We start from the raw sequence: 18549 nt of genomic DNA, 5'->3' as shown, positions 1-18549 counted from the left end.
TATGCATGTATGATTCAAATTTCATGGTGCATGCTATGCAGAGGGTGCCTATATGAATAACCCCCAACAAAAACTCTGATCACTGAGTCTGTAATGAGCTTCCCACTCAGACAAGATGTTATGTGTGTTGTCACACTGGTTACTGAAAGAATTAAGCACATCCTGTGTGACTCCACTGGGAGAGAACTCTTGAAAATTTGCACCTGTTGCCTCTGAATTTTGCCCATGTGCCCTTTTCCTTTGCTGATTTTGCTTTGTATCTTTCATTGTCATATGTCATAGTTATGAATATGAATATATGCAGAGTTTCATGAGGTTTCCTAGCGAAAAATCAAACGTAGGCTGGCTTTAGGGACCCCTTATCAAAACACACATGAACACACCCACATACAAACACACACACACACACATCCTATATGTAGTTAAAATAGTAAATAACTTGCGTCAATTATTTAATTAATTTTTAGTGATAAGTCCCACTTTCTATCTCTATTGGGATTTTTTATGAAGTGTTACTATATCTATCAATATAGGATAAATAATTATTTAAAATATGATAAAGTAGCCATAAGAATTGCAAATTTTATTTAACTTTCAAAATTTTTAGTAAGTTAAATAGATATTTGTTATGATGTTAGCAATTTAAAATTAGTGAGATCCTTAGGTTGGACTTGTGTAGTCTGTTTGGGGTTCTAATGTACTATCTGTTCAATTAGAAATAGAGCTGATTCAAAATGAAGTATTGGAAATATTGGGTGAGGAGTCTAAAATAATATTTTGTAAAGAATATAAATATTGGAATAAAAACTAGAAAAAGACATAGTTAAGGAAATAGAACTTTAATTAATGAAAACTATAAGCCTTATAGAATATAAGAGGAAAAAAGCTACTGATATTTTAAACAGCAGTATGCAGATACAGATAAAGAATTGATGAACTGTAAATTACACTTAAAGACGTCACAGAACTCAAGACATAAAGTCAGAGATAGAATAAAATAAAAGGTAAAAAACATAGGATGAAATAATGTCTAATATATATGAAATAAGAGTCCCAAAATAATAGAATAGAAAGATTGTGAGAGGCAATATTTAAAGCAAACTGTTTCCAGAAATCATGATAGACTTTAATAAACACTAAGCAGTATCAATAAAATGAGATCCATCATGAGCTACATAATAATAAAAACTATAGAATGATAAAATCAAAAATATCTTAAAACATCTAGAGTGTATAGACATTTTACATATAAATAATAACAAATCAATACAAAAATTACCAATAGCAACAGTGAAAGCTAGAAGACAGTAGAATAATACCATCAAGAGGGAATGAAATTATTATAGTTAATTTTACCCCCAGTTTCATTCTAATTCAGAATAAAAGTGAAAAATAACATTTTATACTAAAAGAAACTAACAAAATTTGCTATTAATGGACTTCACTAAATAACTTTTAAAGGCTGTACATCGAGAAAATTGAAAATGATCCCTGAAAAAAAAAAAGAAATGCAATAAATAATCAGAAGAAATTAATGTTAGTAATTATAAGGAAATTCTTACTGTATAGAAATAATGATAATGTCTAAGTTTGGGAGGAAAAAAGGCAAAGCTAACCAAGATGATGGACAATCCTATCCGTGTCCATGAGAAAGAATAGATAAGAATGGTGTTATTGTGATTTAAGATACTTAAGAGGTGTATATTTATAGTTTTTCCTTATGTATGTGTAGTACAGTTTTAAAAGCAATCAAAAAATGATAGGAATATAATAAACTGGTATGCAACTGTCATCCAGCAAGATAAAAAGTTTTTTCTATGCCTCTAACATTTGTTGAGCTTGACAAATTTAGATGGTGCATCAGTATCACTTGTATCATTATTTGAAGTGAGTTTCTTGTACCTGTACATAACATATAATTGAATTACGTTTTTTTTTTAAATTCACTCTGCCAATCTCTTTTAATTGGTGTATTTATACCATATACACTTAATGTAATTATTGATATATTAGAGTTTGAGTTAGGCATTTTATTTTTTATGGTGTTTGTTTCATGTGTTCTTCATTTCTTTGTTTGTTTTCCTTTAGGTTATTTGTACCTTTAACAAAATTATTTTGATTTATCTATATATTTCTGAGTATATCTCTGTAGAACATTTTAGTAATTGCTTTAGATATTTCATTATACATGTATAATTTATCACAAGCAAGTAATGTTCACTATTTTGAGTGAAATGTAGAAAACTTATGTTCCTTTAGGTTCCTTTAGATTTTCCCATTTTAATGTAATTGTCTAGTATATTTCCTCTACATCCTCAAGAACCACATCAGATGATGTTATAATTTTTACTTCCATTTTCAAACGTAATTTAGAAAACTCATGAATCTATTGCATTGACTCGGATTTCAGCTTTTTACATTGTGCTCTCATCTCCTTTGATGTTTCAAGTTTCCTTCTGTTATCCTTTCCTTTCTGTCTCAAGAATTTCCTTTAGCCATTTGTTCATGGTAGATAGTTTGATGACAAATTTTCTTGTCCCAGACCTGAAAGTGAAATTATTGGCATCTTTATTAATTAACTCATAGGCTTTTTGTAGTTTTGAATATCTGTTTTATTGTAAAACCAATAAACAGTTATTCATCATTTTTTTTCTCTTTCCAGATTGAGCAAGTATCACAGAGACTGAACAAAATATGGGCACCTTGATGGGCAATCTCTTCTGAGTAGCCAGTCTTCTATTTAAAGGTCTTTGGAGAAAACAGTGTCTTTGAGAGCAGGTAAGAAGCCAATGTCTTTGAATTTTCAGGGAGAATTTTATTATTCTCCCTGAAATTGTATTGTAATTGTATTATTACAATTAGGATCTCTCTCTTTAGTAGATCTAGATGCTATATTGAAGGAAATCCTCCTTTGTAATTTCCTTTACTGTTTTTTCACTTGAAGTTTTGCATTATCAGAATCATTCTAATAAATAATCAGAGGCATTTGAAATGCTGTATTATTATAATCCCCATAATATGTTAATATATACTACATTAATAATATATTACTATGTATTAATATATTAATACTTCTGTGATTTAAAATCCTATTTCAAAACACAGTTTCAAGAGTTTCATCACTGAAATCCCTATTGCTGCCAATTCAGTATGTCCCAATTTGACTGAATTTCCACTTTTATTTCTCAATCCTCTATCACCAGGGTGTTTGAATTTTACTTTTCAGTTATGTTCTGGCTGTTTGTTTTTTTTTTTAATGGTTTATCTGCTAGCTGGTCTTTGGTCATATTCTTCTTAAAGTCTGATCTTAATTTTTCTGTTATTTAATTATATAGAGAGAATGAAGTGATATACAAATTAGGTGTAAATCATTTAATCTTTGTAATAAATACCTGGGAATAAGTGAAAGACATGAATCTTGACCAAAGATAGATCGCTGTTCTCCACTCCTGTTCATAATAGACATCTTGTCTGGATCCCAAATTTCCTCAATACTTTTTTAACTTTAATTCTTCCTACAAAATAGCACTTTTTATGATATTAGGATTTTCTTTATTATTCTAGACCATCTTTTTTGAAAGCTGATATGTGAAGTATTGTTTTATTAGTTTTTATTATAAGTCCTCATAGCTTTTCTTTAGTTTAGATTAGCCTTGTCCAGAAATAGGTGATTCATACTTTTTTATGACCATATTTTAAAGTTCTAGACAAAAATCACAAAAAAACTGCTAAATATTATCAATTAAACATGACTACTTAGACACAATGCCCTTTTAATTTAACGTATGTAGTTAGTTAGTTTTATTTAACATATTTATATATTTAAGTGCTGTAATATTCCATATTTGGCCAGTGCCTAGTTTCATGACCTTGTCCTATTGTTCACCATTAACAGGTACAAGTATTACCTAATACATTCCATGATGGCTCTTCCAATCTAATGGGAAAAAGAAATTTTCCTCTAGAATTTTCAAGTAGCTTTTTAAAAATACTTCATGTTTTAAATGTTAATCAAATACAAAAAGCATAGTAGAGATAATGCTATTAAACTACATTTTAACAAAGAACCATCTATTTACAAAAAGGAAAACTTCAAAGTTACTCAACATTAGCCAGTAAATTATGAGTATTTTTCTTGAGGGTCAGTGACTGGAAATTTCAAAACTGTTAGATTTTGTTCTACATAGGATAAATTTAAGTAATAATGTTTTACCAGAATTTGTTTCTTACCTTTCTATTCACAAGATCTCCGGCCTTCAGAGAGTTTAAAGCTCTGAGAGAATAGAACATATGATGTATTAGAAGGTACACACAGAAAAAGCTTTGTGGATAGGCATGCTCAGTATTCCTTTATCTTAAGGTGGCCTATCTCCCTCTTTTGCACCAAGATAACTGACGTGGATGACACACAATTGCAATTTTCTCCTTTAACTTAGATTTATAAGAAAAGAGTTTCTTTTATTTTCCAATAGAGATACAATGAAGGAGCAAGCAAAAAAATATTTTATTGCATAATTCAAAATACAGACTCAAGATAATATTATATATTCATTTTATTTCCCTTTGAAAAATATTCTAATGGCTTTAATCTGTCATGCCTTCCAGCTCACATATTTAATTTTTTTTTTCAACTGATAAATTTTAATTCCATTTGCTCCCAGATCAAGTAAACAAATATCAAAGGTCCAAAGATTCTCACTAAGCTTGGTTTAGGGAACTTTCAATACTCACTACCCACATATTCCTTCTGCAGCACACTGGCCAAACAAAATTTGGCTATCAACTTACTTATAACTAGAAAAAAAAAAAAAGGGAAAATGAATATTAAGCATTTCTAATTAGAGAACTGTAATCTCTGGGGAGACATAATTTTAACACAATTTGGTTGTAAATGAATTTTCTCATTGTCATTGGGAACGTTTTCTTGTTTATTGGTTATACATTTGGAAATAATTTTATGTCAATTTTAAAATCAGTTTTCTTGCTTCCATTCCTTGTGTTGATCAAAGAAAGTCAGGATCTCACATTAGATATGGTTGCCATAAAATGATTCTATGAGGCTCTGTGCCAGAGTTCAGTGATGCACATTAGCTGAAGAATTTGCCTTACAATAAGAAAGCACAGGAGGACTCTTTACCACCTTTACGCAGCCTTCTCTAAGTGTAAGTTCTCTCTAAGCTTTAGGTAGGTCCTAGAGTGCAAGCAACTTGAGTTGTATTTTCTGACAAGTGTTAGAAGTGTTTTTTGTTCCTTTGGTAAGCTATGATAGAATTATATGCTCCATAAAGGAGAGAAGTGTGTAGTATATTTGACATTTTTATATAAAAATCTAAAGACTTGTGGAGAGTTACAAAAATAGGAGTTAAAAACATCATAATAAAGTATGTCACATATGAAGGTATTTTCATGGGTTCAGACTTTGGCAAGTAATCACTAGCCGTTTTACTTTCTTTTAAATTCCAGTTAAAATATTTATAAGTACCGAGAGAAAATGTGAATAGAAGTTGCTATAGCATTGGCAACTAAGAAAAAAAGTAGATATCAAGTAAGCATAACAAAAGGGAGCAGAATTATAATTTTAGCATCCATTGAAGTAGTATTTAAGGCAAAACATGGCATATGAAAGAAGGATCATTATATATTAATAAATGTTGCAATCCTAAGTGAAAATATAGTGGTCATGGACTTTTATGCACTGATTAGCTGAGTAGTAGTCTTTGACACACTACTATCCATCTTTGTCAGATTAAGTACATGAAAAATTTAGTTAAGCCTTGCTTTGAAAGATTCAGATGAAAATTTGAATGATGGAAAGCAGACAAGGTGTATGCATTATTTTCAATTAGTTAAAGGGTGATATATGAAGTTCAAATTATCTTTGCATGGTTAAAGTATAGAGATAGATGAAGATAAAGCTCCTCGATTATTGAAGGGTTTTATTAGAGGCTTTAATTTGAGTGTATGGACATTTAGCAGGCAAATTGACGTGTGAGGAACATTCACTCTGAACTAGAGAGAATGAATAGTACAGAACAGAGGCTGAAAGGAAAATCAGGATTTGACTGTTGTGATGCCTTAAAGAATGATGAGGACTGATACTGGGTTATAGAAGATCTGAACTATATTGTGAAAGGATCAGTGGTAGATTGCATGGACTACATGCGACTAACTGGCAAAACCTCATTAATCAATGGAAATTTTCAATGTAATTTTGGCTCATAATTGAGTCTGTTTTATTATAATCAGCTCCCACCAAGTTCAGTTCTGATTCACTTGCAGGTCTGTTTCCCCCCAAATGCTGAGACATCTATGTCTGATTACTTTTTCCTATTAGAATTTATGCAGGAATGAGGTTAGCCTGGCCAGTGAATTCTTCAGGGTCCAGTTCATTTAATTGCTAGAAAAACACATTTTACAAGATGAAAAGCATTTCTCATAACTTGACACAGATATTTTTCAGATTATCCTGAAGATACAGCTTAACAAAGCTTTAGGTCCCTAGAAAATAATTCATGAGTTTAGTATGTCAGAGGGAGCTAAAAATAACTGTAAAACACATAATTATATGGTAACTCTATGTTTATATATAACTGTGAGGAAATGCCAGACTATTTTCCAAAGTGGTTGCACCATTTTACAGTCCTACCAGCAGTGTATGAGTTTTCTGATCAATTTAACCATAGTCTTGCTATAAAGTTTATCATATGACTTTTTGCTTATATCCCTTCTAGTGTGTGATGTGGTATCTCATGGTTTTGATTTACATTTTCCTGATGAGTAACTATGTTAAACATCTTTTCATGTGCTTAGTGGCCATTTTACATATCTTTTTAGAGAAATACTTATTCATCTCCTTTGCCCACTTAAACATGTGGTTGTTTGTCCTTCTATTATTGAGTTGTAAGAGTTATTTATACATTCTAGATACAAGGCCCTTATCAGATATGATTTGAAAATATTTTATCACATTCTGTGAATTGTCTTTTCATTTTCTTCATCGTAGCCTTTGAAGCATTCTACTCCTAGGTATAAATGTAAAATAAATGAAAACATATGTCCACACAAAACTTGCACATGAATGTCTGTAGTAGTATTTTCCATATTTCCAATGTTATAGCATGCAGGAGGTCCTGGGTTCAATCTTGAGTACCTCCATTAAATATATATATATATATATATATATATATATATATATATATATATTTATATATACCTAAAATATATATACCTAAAATATATATACCTAATAAATATATATACCTAAAATCAATGATAAAAATTTTTCAAGATAGTCAAGGAAGAAAACACAGTAATCTACAAAGAAATTCCCATTAGACTATAAGCAGATTTCTCAGCAGAAACTGTAGGTCAGGAGAGAATGGAATGACATACTCAAAATACTGAAAGATAAAAACTGACAGCCGAGAATACTCTATACAGTAAAGTTATTCTTCAGATGTGAAAAAGAAAGAAAGGTTTTCCCAGTCAAGCAAAAGCTGAGGGATTCATTACAACTAGACTTGCATTACAAAACATGTTGAAAGGAGCTCTTCTACATGAAATGAAAAGAGAAAACCACTAAGGTGATCAATAGGTAGACAGAATAAGAAAATTGCAACTCTACTCTATAGAAAAATAGGTTGTTAAACACTTAGCTAAAAACATAAAAGTTAAAGGGAAAAATTAAAAATAACTATAGCTACTTCAATTTGATAACAGACTCAAAACATAAAAGGTATAATTTGTGATAACAGGAATGTAAAAGAGGAAGAGGTAAAGGATGGAACGTGTATAGGCAAATGAAGCTAAGATGCTATTGGCAGAAAAAGGAGTATTTATCTTTGAGACATTTTATAGAAACCTCATGTAACCACAAATAAAAATCTACATCTGAGACACAAAACATAAAAAAGAGGAAACTGAGAAAAATATCATGAAAATCATCAAACTAAAGTGGCGGACAAAAACACAAGGAAAAAAGAAATAATAGAGATATGGAGCAACCAGAAAACAAAAGATAAAATGGCAATACTAAGTCCCCATTTATCTAGAATCACCCTAAATGTAAATGGATTTAATTCATCAATCAAAAGACACAGAGTGGCTGGCTGGATTAAAAAACAAAAAACAACCATATGCTGCCTCTCAGGGACTGACTCGTCTCATCTCTAAAGATAAATATAGACACAAAATGAAGGGATGAAAGATAATACTCCAAGCAAATGGCAGCCAAAACAAAGCAGGTATAGCCATACTCATGTCAGACAAAATCAACTTGAAGCCAAAAAAGGGAAAAAGGACAAAGATGGACACTTTATAATGATAGAGGGGGAAATCCATTAAGAAGACATAAGGGGGAGTGTATAGCTCAAGTGGCAGAGTGCATGCTTAGCATACACAAGGTCCTGGGTTCAATCCCCAGTGCCTCCTCTAAAAATAAATAAATAAGTAAACCTAATTGCCTCCCCCACAAAAAAAATAAAAAATAAATAAAAACAAAAAGAAAAAATAAGACATCAGATTTATTAGTATATATGTACATACCATAGGAGCATTAAAATATATAAAGCAATTACTGAGAGACTTAAAGGTAGAAATTGACAGAAATACAATAATAGTAGGGGACTTTAATACCCCACTTACATCAGCGGCTCAATCATCCAGACATAATGTGAACTAGAAAACAATGACCTTAAATGAAACATTAGACCAGATGAACTTAAGACATATACAGAACATTTCATCAAAAAAACAGCAAAATTCTTCTCCAGTGCACATAGAATATTCACAAGGATAGACATATGTTGGGACACAAGCAGATTTCAGTAAATTTAATATTGAAATCATTTCAAGCATCTTTTTTGATTACATGATATGAAACTAGAAATCTACTACAAGAAGAAAGCTGAAAAGAATCACAAATATGTAAACCTAAACAACATGCTACTGAACAACTATTGGCTCAAGGAAAAAAAAAATCAAAGGAAAAATACAAAGTACTTAAAGACAAATGAAAGTGAAATTACAACATACCAAAATCAATGGGATATGGCAAACCACTAGTAAGAGGGAAGTTTATAGCAATACAGTTCTACCTCAAGAAACAAGAAAAATCTCAAATAAACAATCTAACCTTACACCTAAAGGAACTAAAAAAGAAGAACAAATGAAGCTTAAAATCAGTAGAGAAAAGGAAATAATAAAGACTACACTGAAATAAATGAAACAGAGACTAAAAAGACTAGAAAAGATCAATGAAACTAAGAGCTGGTTCTTTGAAAAGAAAAGTAAAATTGACAAAACTTTAGTTAGCTTCACTAAGGGGGAAAAAAAAAAGAACGAAGGCTCAGATTAAAAAAAAAAAAACAAAAAAACAAAAACTGAAACAAAAGAGAAGTTACAATGGATACCCCAGAATTACAAAGGTGTATGTGACCATTATGAACAGCTATACACCAATAAATTGGGCAATCTAGAAGAAATGGATAAATTCTTAGAATCATAAAATCTTCCAAGACAGAATCATGAAGAAGTAGAAAATCTGAATGGACTGATCACTAGTAAGAAGATTGAAACACTAATTAGAAACCTCCCAAAAAACAAAAGTCCAGGGCCAGATGGCTTAACTGGTGAATTCTACCAAATATTCAGAGATTTACTACATAAACTTCTCAAACTCTTGTAAAATAATTGAAGAGGAGGGATGCTTCCAAACATAAAGCCAACATTATTCTGATAACAAAACTAGACATGGACAACACACACACACACAAATTACAGGCCAGCATCTCTGATAAACATAGATGCAAAAATTCCCAACAAATTATTAGCAAACCAAACACAACAATACATTAAAAGGATCATAACCATGGCATTTATTACAGGATGTAAGGATGGTTCAACATCTTCAAATCAGTCAGTGTGATATACCACATTAATAAAATAAAGACCACATGATTATATCAATAGTTGCAGAAAAAGCATTTGACAAGACTCAGCATCCATGTATAATTAACACTCTCAATAAAATGTGTATAGAAGGAATATACCTCAACATAATAAAGACCACACATGACAAATCTACAGCTAACATCATATTCAATATTGAAAAACTGAATGCTATCCCTCTAAGATCAGAAAGATAGCAAGGGTGCCCACTCTTGCCACTTTATTCAACATAGTATTGGAAATCCTAGCCAGAGCAATTTGGCAAGTGAAAGAAATAAATAGCATCCAAATTGGAAAAGAAGGCATAAAACTGCCAGTATGTGCATATGACATAATATTACATGTAGAAAGTGCTAAAGACTCTAACAAAAATTATTAGAAATAATAAATCAATACAGTAAAGTTGCAGGGTACAAAATCAATATACAACTATTTTACTTCTGTACATTAACAATGAGCTGGCAGAAAGAGAAATTAAGAATGCAATCCATGTACAGTTGCAACAAAATAATAAAATATCAAGGGATAAATTTAAAGGGATGAAAGACCTGTACGCTGAAAACTATAAGACATGCTGAAGGGAACTGAAGAAGATGAAAAGAAATGGAAAGTTGATTTGTACTCGTGGACTAGAATTAATATTATTGAAATATCCATATTACCTAAAGCAATCTACAGTCAGTGCAATCCTCATCAAAATACTAATGGCATTTTTCACAGAAATAGAACAAAAAATTCTAAAATTGATATGGAACCACAAAAGACCACAAATAGCCAGAGCAATCCTGGGAAAACAATAACAAAGCTAGAGGTATCATACTCCTTGATTTCAAATTTTACTACAAAGCTATAGTAATCAAAACAACATGGCCTTGGTAGAAAAAGATCAATGGAACAGCATTGAGAGCCGATAAATAAACCTAAATATATATATAAAATTTACAACAAAGGAGCCAAGAACATACAATGGAGAAAGGAAAGTCTTCAATGCTTGATGTTGGGAAAAACAGATAGCCACATGCAAAAGAATGAAACTAGACCACTGTCTTAAACTATACACAAAAATAAACTGAAAATAGACTAACCACTTGAGTTTAAGACCTGAAACCATAAACCCCCAACAAGAAATCATAGGCAGTATGCTCTTTGACATCAGTCTCAGCAATATCTTTTGTGCTATGTCTCCTCAGGCAAGGGAAACAAGAGCAAAAAAAAAAACAAAAAACAAAGCCACAAATGGGACTGCATCCAACTAAAATGTTACTGTGCAGAAAAGGAAAGCATCAACAAAACAAAGAGACAAACCACCAAATAGAAGATGTTTGCAAATTACATATCTGATAAGGAGTTAATATTCAAAAATATATAAAGAACTGATACAACTCAACAACAACAAAACACATAACTTGGTTAAAAAATGGGAAGAAGATATGAATAGATATTTTTCCAAAGAAGACATACAGATGGCCAACAAGTATAGTGGTTCAAGACCACTAATTATTGGGGAAATACAAGTCAAAACCACAATAAATATCATATCTATTAGAATGGCTATTATCAAAAATACAAGAAATAACAAGTGTTGGAGAGGATGTGGAAAAAAGGAACAGTGGTATACTGTTGGTGGGAATGTAAATTGGTGTAACCACTATGAAAAAAAGTATGGAAAGTCCTCAAAAAATTAAGAATATAATACCATATATAAATACCATATGACCCAGCTGTTTCACTACTGGGTATTTTCTGAAGAATATGAAAACACTAATTTGTAAAGATATATGCATCTTATGTTCACTGCAGCATCATTTATAATAACCAAGATATAGAAACAACCTAAGTGCCCATTGATGGATCAATGGATAAAGAAGATGTGTATATATAATGGAATATTGCTCAGCCATAAAAAAGATGAAATCTTTTCATTTGCTTCAACATGAATGGACCTTTTATACTATTATGCTAAGTTAAATAAATCAGACAGAGAAAGACAAATATCATGTGGTTTTACGCATGTGGAATATAAAAATAAATAAATAAACCAGCAAACAAAACAAAAGAAAGCAAATACATAGATACAGAAAACAGACTGGTGGTTACTGAAGGAAAATGATGGTGGGAGGTGGGCAAAATGGGTAAAGGGAGTCAATTGTATGTTGATGGATGGAACCTCATCTTTTGGTGGTGAGTACACTGTAGTATATACAGAAGTCAAATTCTAATGCTGCATGCATGAACTCTGTATAATGTTATAAGCCAAGGTTACTTCAATCGAAAAAAGAGAAATGTAATAAGGCAACTATATAAAACAAAGCTAAAGAGAGGAGAAATGATTATGCCATGTGTCATGTCTCATTGAAAGTTGCTGCATTATTCAATTTATTTTTCCACTTTGTGCAGAGAAATCATAATGTGAGTGAGAGATTTTAATAAGACCGATTGAAAATGACCTAAGTTATTTTACAACACCTGAGGAATTAAAGGATTAAAATACCTTTAAATGGAATTTAGGTAATAGGAAAATTCTAATCCTATAATTAAAGTGTTTAAAAATGTTAAATTGAGGAATCATCTAGCTATACATGTTTTGGTATTTAATTTCTTTTTTTAAAAATTCATTTTACAAAGGCAATCCAAAATATAATTGGAGAGAGATTAGGTATATTAGAGCTTGACAGAAAAGGATCCTTGTGGGAAATACCAGATGTGTTGTTTTGTTTTGTTAGTTTATTTTATTTGACTTTGGTTTGCAGAGTTACTAAAATTGAACATTTTGATATTCAGGATAAGCAATCATCAACTTCTTTGTAATTAAGTCTATGGATGACCCCTTAAAATAAACACGTATGAACACAAATGATCTAGACAAAACCAGTATTGCTTCTTGGCCTTTTGGCTAAGATGAAGTGTAGACAAAACCAGTGATTTAAAAATATGTTACTTGATCTATCTTCAACAAAGAAGCAAGTATTTATATACTATGACACCTAAAGCATGTTTAAAATATTGGTCAACCAAAACACATTTAAGAAAACAGTTGCTTCTCAAACCTGTTGCAATAATCTAACAATTGTTTTTAATTTTTTAACTTCCCAACATTCATCATATGTAAGTTTATTTTGTATAATTGTAATTATGTGTGTGTGTTTGTATGAATAGGTTCTTTGATAGATTTTTTTCAAAGAATACATTATATGAAAATTTTAATTCCAATATCCTGTCTTCATATTTCTATTCCACAGAGGATTCATAAAATGACTTTGAATGAAAGCATCTACTTTACAATTTATTGTATGATTTCCCAATGTTTAAATAGTATCTGATTAGTGTTTTTATTATAAATAATTTTTAAGAACATCCTTAAACACAAGAAATGTTTTTTAATAGCTAAAATTCATTTTCCTCTAAGCATGTTTCAGACACTAAGTTTCAGTTATTTACACGTTTATTTTTCACAACAATCACATTGAACTGGTGCTGTTACAATATTCATTTTATAGATAAGATAACTGATGTCCACAGGTACCAAGTAACTTGCCCACAGTGACACAGCAGTACGTATGGAGCTAAAATACAAACTAAGCATGACTCCTGAATCTGTATATCTCAATTGTCAAGTTATAGTGCATCTCCATATTGTACACAAAAAGATAGAAATTATTATGATCTGATAAGCATTTACACACTATCTCCCAAAAATAATGACACAGCTTTGCACAGCTTCTAGCATTATTTGAATATACTGTACCTTGTGAGGAGGTACTACCTGAGGACCTGAATAACATGTCAAAGAAAGGATTTAGATAAGTACAGATAGAATATTGACATACTTTGAGTTGCTGGATACATACAAAGAATAACATTTCTTATATGCAGTTGGTATTATCAGTTAAATGAAGCTGGGCCATTAAAGAACCCATAAGTGACTGTCAAACAGATGTTGTGATTTCTAAAGAGAACATTTTCAGTTGGTTCTAAGGCTGATGTGAAACTGAATTTTAAATATTAAAATGTCATAGTGGTATTAGAGGCTACAACTGGGATTGTTATATGTGATGTTACTGGTGGGAAAGGAAAAGATATCTACTCAGAGGAACATAGCAAAGAAAAGACAGTAGTGTGATTCCTGAACTCTCACTTGAATTTATGGAAATTAAACTCTGTATTAGACATGTCTGGTTGAAAGTAATAGAACTCAACCCACACTGATTTTTTTAAGTGGTATTTAATTGTTTCTTCTCTTGAAAGCAGCAGTTTAGACAATATTTTCTGGACTAGTTTTTACTCACTTTTGTTTGCAGTTCTTTTTTTTTTTTTTTTCCTCCTCATGGTTGTCTCTGTTCTCAAGCAACAGATAGCTCTGTTCTCAATGCCTCTGTTCATTCCTGGAGCTCCAGCTATAGCACAGATTGGCCTTGGGTCACAGGCCCACTGTTAGATAGCCACAGATTAACTCTGGCCAAAACATAAGGACTGACAGTGATGGGTAGGTAGTTCTCAGAAGTAAATTGCCAAACAAGAGTTTACATTGAAGAAACAAAAACAATGAGCGCATACCCTCTGGTCCTCCATACTTTGTTTTGCTTCCAGTACATTCCTTACATTGTTTTTCAAATGACAGTATTAATCATTTTGTTTTGTTCTTCAAAATCCTTCACTCAGTAAATCATTTTCATTCATTCACTAGATCATTTGTAATTCAGTAGATCTTTTCCTATGCTTTTAGATGGGAACCTAACATCCTTCAGAGAAGACGTCTAGCAATCATTCCAGCTTCATTTTCAGCTGTACCTTGTTCTATATTCTACAATCAACACAACAGGACTTACTTGGCTACTATATGGCGGCTTGACCTGGTCTGCTCTTTTCACCAATTACAACTTACTTCTCTCCTAAGCTCCTCTAAAGTAAAGCGTGCTTTCTCACCATTCATTCTGCATTCTGGAACAGAACAACGGATAAGCATTCTGTGAAATCACTGATTCAGAGAACGTTGCCCTTCCTTTCTGTCATTAATGAATATACAATGTTAAGTTTAAAATTTTAGCTCTTCAAAGGATTCAGAGCAAACTTCGTGCTGTCCGTTAGAATGATTGTGGACTGATGGCTCCAATGCTTTAGTCTTGTAGCCTTCTTCGCTTCTATCAGCTTTTGAACCTGGTCTGATCTCAGTCTTTCTGTTTTTGCAATTTCCTGTTTCTTATTTAAGCATTTTTATTTCAGTAGCCTGGCATCTGACTCAAGTCAAATCATGAATTCTACCTCTGCTCTTTGAAATGAGTATGCTTTCCCAAAATTTCAATTTAGATTTTAATATGGTAGATGATAGGATTTCAATGCTTTGGTAGGTTTTTAAATCTCTGAATTAAAATATTTATTATATTAAAGAATATTAGGTTGTTTACTTAAAGTCAAGTCTTTAACTATCCCAAAGCAATATATTCTTATGAAATCTGAATTTTAAAACCAGTTCTAACTCCAACATCAACTTTGTCTTTACCATAAATAATATCTGATACCAAATCTTTATGACATATGTAATGAAATTGTATACATGCATATCATGTATGGTGGTACATATATATAGCTCATATATAATCTATACATCTGCTTATGTGTAGATACATGTTGAAATTAAGGAGGTAGCCTTATTTATACAGAGTCATAAAACAAGATAGTGTGGGAACTGGAAATAGAGTTTATGTCTCCAAATCCTTAGTCAAATCTCCCTTTCATATTGTATATTGGTTTTCAATAATTTCAAATTTCATATTAAAGAAATAATCAAAGGAGTCTATGTTCTTTAATAGGCAGCCATTTTAAATACCACTTGTTATTCTCTACTATGCTTTAATTTTATCTCTAAATATCAGTAGCTTTGACCATGTACTTGTAGCTGAAATACAAGGCATAATCCAGAACAAGAGTTTGAAGATCCATAAGCACTCATACCTCCACACAATTGCCTTTGTTCTGTCACTCTTCTTTCTCTCAGACACACAAACACACAGATTTTTTTCATATCTAACACAGACACACACACACACACACACACACACACACACGCACTATGACCATAAGAGCTAATCTTGCTAGATATTTTAAAGGCAGTCCTTAATATCCCTAAATTCTCATTTAAAATATTTTCCCTGCTTTGATTACTTAATTAACTAACTGTATGGCTTTGTATTTTATAATTTTACTGATTATAGTGACAATAATTATGATGACTGGCAAATATAACAAGAATAATGAAGATGACTCTGGAGATGACACTTCCAAAGTAAAATATAAGGGCAGTTTTTGGTTAGGTCAAAATAATATGTTAACTTGATCACTATATTAATTAATTCCCATCATTTTTAACAATCTCTAGTTATCTTTCCAGATGATTGTGTAAAAACAGTTACATACTTTTCAAGATAACATCCAGCTTTACCAAGTTGCAGCTTTGTATAACTTTATATATGATTAGAGAGTAAAATATTTTAACATTAAAGAGTCAGATATTTAAAACCATTACTAATTTTTAAAGTATTTTATTGATTATGAGATCATTTTATCTAGCTGTAAAAATCTTTTGATCTTATAGAATTAAATTTTCATAAGAGAATTACATTTTTAGAACCAAATATATTAAGAATGGAAATCTATTTTAGTATGTAGCCATCATCCATCTCTGTTATAGAGCAATTTAGGAAACTGATTTTTGAAATTCTTCCAATATTGTTTAAGGCATTCAACTTTTCTACTTTGTTCAGCATCCAGCATAATTGATATGTTTGAGGTTGTATTCCGAAACTCATTCTTTCTAATTGTATTGATTGAATATATAGAGAGAGAGATTGGTAATCTATGTTTTTCTTGGAATCTAAGTAACAAAGAGGTTAAAAATTCTACCAGTGAAAATATATAACTGGGATTTTTATCATAAAAGGCATTCAGACTTCCATTTTAGGAAGCATGTTCATTTCTGTTCTACATTAATTTTATTTTGAAATGAGATATCCTTAGAGCCATTAATAACTTTGTTTTGATACATTTGTGCACAGAAAATGTCAACTGCTCTTTTTATAAAAGAGTCAGCCAAAAAAAAAAAAAGACAAAACTTCGTTACCCTAATTTTTCCTATCATTACTTTTTTCATATTAAGAGTATCTTGAAAATAGCAAAATAGCAGAAATGTAAAATTAGAATCGTAAAATGGGGTTATACTAGAAGTTCCAGAGTTCTATTTAACATGCTTACCAAAGTGTTTGGGTTAGGTTGAGTTATACTGATAATGCCAAAACAGGAAATCAAGGATCCACCCAAAGGATCACTAAATTAAAACTTGAATTACAATAGATGCAAATTTATGCTTATACAATGGTGATTATATTGCATGCAACTTATTTACATATGTGAAGTTGACAGTGATGGTAGCGGGTATTGGCCTTTGGGTACTCTTCCCAAACTGCCATACCTAATACAAGTAAACATGGAAATACTTGAACTACTTCCAGTATTTAGAGTTGATTTCATAATAGATTGTCCACAGGGATTATATTCATCTTTAATTATATCTAAAATGGCTTGAATTGCTAATCCTACGTGGAGAAACACAATTAGCTGTAAGTCATTAGACCCTACACTGATAGTCTTTAAACCAGTCAGAAAATCCACATCCTCCTTCACACTTCATGTTTCTGAATTGAACTGGAGGAGAAAGTTACTACACACACACGCACACACGCACACACGCACACAAAGAGAATATTCACTGCATAAAAATCCTAATCAATAGGTAATTAATAAAAATAAGGTATAATTAGACTGGAAGGTATAGAAAGCAAAATATTTGCTTTGTTGAGGTGTTATGATGCCTCTTATGTCCAATATTATAAATATTAAATATGTCTCCAGGGGAGTGGGTATAGCTCAGTGGTAAAGAATATGCTTAGCATGCAAGAGGTCTTGGGTTAAATCCCCAGTACCTTCATTAAAAAACATTTTGGCACATTGTAACTGACTATACTTCAATAAAGAAAATTAAAAATGTTTTCTTATTAAATACCCACTTTTCTTTATACACATATGACTATACAGTACACCATTTGCTCTTCTATGTAACTTGCATTCAGTAATTATTTGTCTAATGTCTGCTATGTAAAACATAGACATTTATCTCACAGTGTTCAATTGTGCAGGGTAATAAGGCCAGATATTTTTTGTGGCTTTGTATAAAACAGTGAAAACTGATGGAGATCCTGAAGACCTCCGTGTTTATTGGACTGAGAATGTTAAAATTTGAGGGATCCAGGATACACTTCTTCTCCTAAAGGAACCGAGGTGCCAGCATTGTTAATGGTCAATCTCCAACATCACCAAAACAAAAACGTTCACCCTAAGAGGTCGTGTGCTCCCACCTCCCTCCTGCCAGGGTCCAGTGATCCTACATACAGGCAGCAGCTGACTACTGGGAGTCTTAGAGAGGTGGGAAGACAGAAAGAGAGGAACCACATGTCAAAGTAGAACATGCTTGATCTTCCTATAGCTAGAAGACCGGCATCTCACAGCCATGTATTTAAAGTAATAAGTTAAGAATAAGCAAGTATTTGTTTC

At 31.5% G+C, this 18549-nt stretch overlaps 1 long non-coding RNA gene across 1 annotated transcript in view; it reads left to right on the top strand.

Annotated features, from left to right (window-relative positions):
* The first annotated feature begins 2755 nt into the window (after positions 1-2755).
* LOC135321506 (uncharacterized) overlaps positions 2756-18549 on the top strand; it is a 204593-nt gene continuing 188799 nt past the window's right edge. The window contains exon 1 of the long non-coding RNA XR_010381331.1: positions 2756-2778. This is a non-coding gene — a long non-coding RNA (uncharacterized LOC135321506). The remainder of the gene's footprint in view (positions 2779-18549) is intronic.

This window comes from Camelus dromedarius, chromosome 1, assembly GCF_036321535.1.
Source record: "Camelus dromedarius isolate mCamDro1 chromosome 1, mCamDro1.pat, whole genome shotgun sequence".
Lineage (NCBI taxonomy): Eukaryota > Metazoa > Chordata > Mammalia > Artiodactyla > Camelidae > Camelus > Camelus dromedarius.
The sequence above is the reverse complement of the archived record's forward strand: the minus strand, read 5'-3'. Positions and strand labels throughout refer to the sequence as shown.